This window comes from Aplysia californica, unplaced genomic scaffold, assembly GCF_000002075.1.
Source record: "Aplysia californica isolate F4 #8 unplaced genomic scaffold, AplCal3.0 scaffold00026, whole genome shotgun sequence".
NCBI classification, from domain to species: Eukaryota; Metazoa; Mollusca; class Gastropoda; order Aplysiida; family Aplysiidae; genus Aplysia; species Aplysia californica.
In genome coordinates, this window is record NW_004797296.1 from 937,548 (window position 1) to 939,218 (window position 1,671).

General features: G+C 40.2%; 1 protein-coding gene across 1 annotated transcript in view; it reads left to right on the forward strand.

Moving 5' to 3' along the window:
• LOC101858383 (titin homolog) overlaps positions 1-1,671 on the forward strand; it is a 56,386-nt gene that overhangs the window by 42,223 nt on the left and 12,492 nt on the right. The gene's annotated exons all lie outside the window — the stretch shown is intronic.

Here is a 1,671-nt window from a genome sequence, read left to right on the forward strand (position 1 = left end):
GGGGCGCTCAGTACCGTTTATATCCACTTAAAATATATTCTTTAATGGATTTTACTGAAAAGCGTTGATCAGAGGTACAAAAAAGTACGTAAATTTGAGGTTTCCAATAACACTTTAGCTTTGGAAGTCCCCAAACTTTCTGGCCGATTTCTCACCACCAATTCTGCATTCAACACCAGGCCATCTCATGTCTTTCAATCATAAATATCTCGACTTCTATTCAGGATAGATGGGTAGGGATTTTTCATCAAAAGCAAGGTAAATGAAGAGGCTTCAAGATTATACCAAAAACTCCATAACACGCCCAAAGATTGACGATCTCCTAATTCTACCGTGTCGTTTCGCACATAACACTGTCTTTATCGTCATCCATGTTAACCTGGAACAGAATACATAACCTCGACCTTGAACTTATATAACCTTACTGACCTACAAGCTCCAACCTTCGATGAAACCTTTGGCCTAAAAATAAACCATTATGGAGCTTTGTATACTTCTCAGGACCAGAATAGGCTGTACTATTAAGACATCCGACGACCGACAGGTCTGTCACGCCCTTCAACATTCCCACCAACCGATCATACCCTTCACATACACACATACCCTACACACACACACACACACACACACACACACACACACACACACACACACACACGTTCACACACACGTTCACACACATATAAACATACACACCCACAAACACTCACACTCACATATACACAAACTGCGAACATACACCCACACAAACACAAATACATAATCTCCCCAACAAGCACACAGACCAGTTGCTATGACCGCCCACTACTACGTAGTGACCACCAAGACCTTAGTAGTTATCCATGCACACCTGGTAATTGGAAACCTCCCCCCATCTATTGTACGGACGAAATAATGTGTTCTCACTGAGGATGTTATAAACAGTTACCATCCTATTTCCTGTGTCAATTCCAAGACCATTGTAAACCTCACACCAGGAGTGTTTTATCTACCGCCACCCACTCCTTTCGTGCAAAGAGATTGTTATACACTGACACAAATAAAAAAGCTGCCTTGATTGAACTGGACCACTTTATTCGAAAAAAAAAAAGAAGAAGCTTTTCCCACAAGGTTAAACGTAATTTTTGTAGACACTGTTTGAGGAAAAAACAGAGAGAAGCTCGTACGATAATGCAAACGGAGAAACTGGAATTAGGAACTGATTTTGTTTTTGAAACAGGAAACCTTCAATTCTTGATGTTGTTCAGTGTTGCAAAGTTATGGAAATAATGGGGGGGGGGTTATCATGTCACAAACATTGTCCTAGAATACCTCAAATATTTTCTTCGAAAACTCATTAGTCATGGGTGTGCTTAAGTCGTATTCTCAATCGAAGTGAAGATACAAGTTATTGAAGGCGCAAGTCACAATAAATCGTCTAAAAGTTGTATTTAGGCCTGTGCGTTTCAGGGGAAACATACCCAAGTTGGTGTTCAGCGTTTGGGCCTTCGCCGAGAGATTTATTTTTAAGAAAAGTGCATATTGTGTATTAAATTGTGTTTTACGCTTTGCAGTGTGTACAACTCCTATATGTGAGACAGGGTAAAGTCATGCGCTCTTCTAAAAAATGAAATTGAAAAGTTGACTTTTTCCTCCCGTTTGGCAATTTTTATCAACTGCTCTACCGGAATG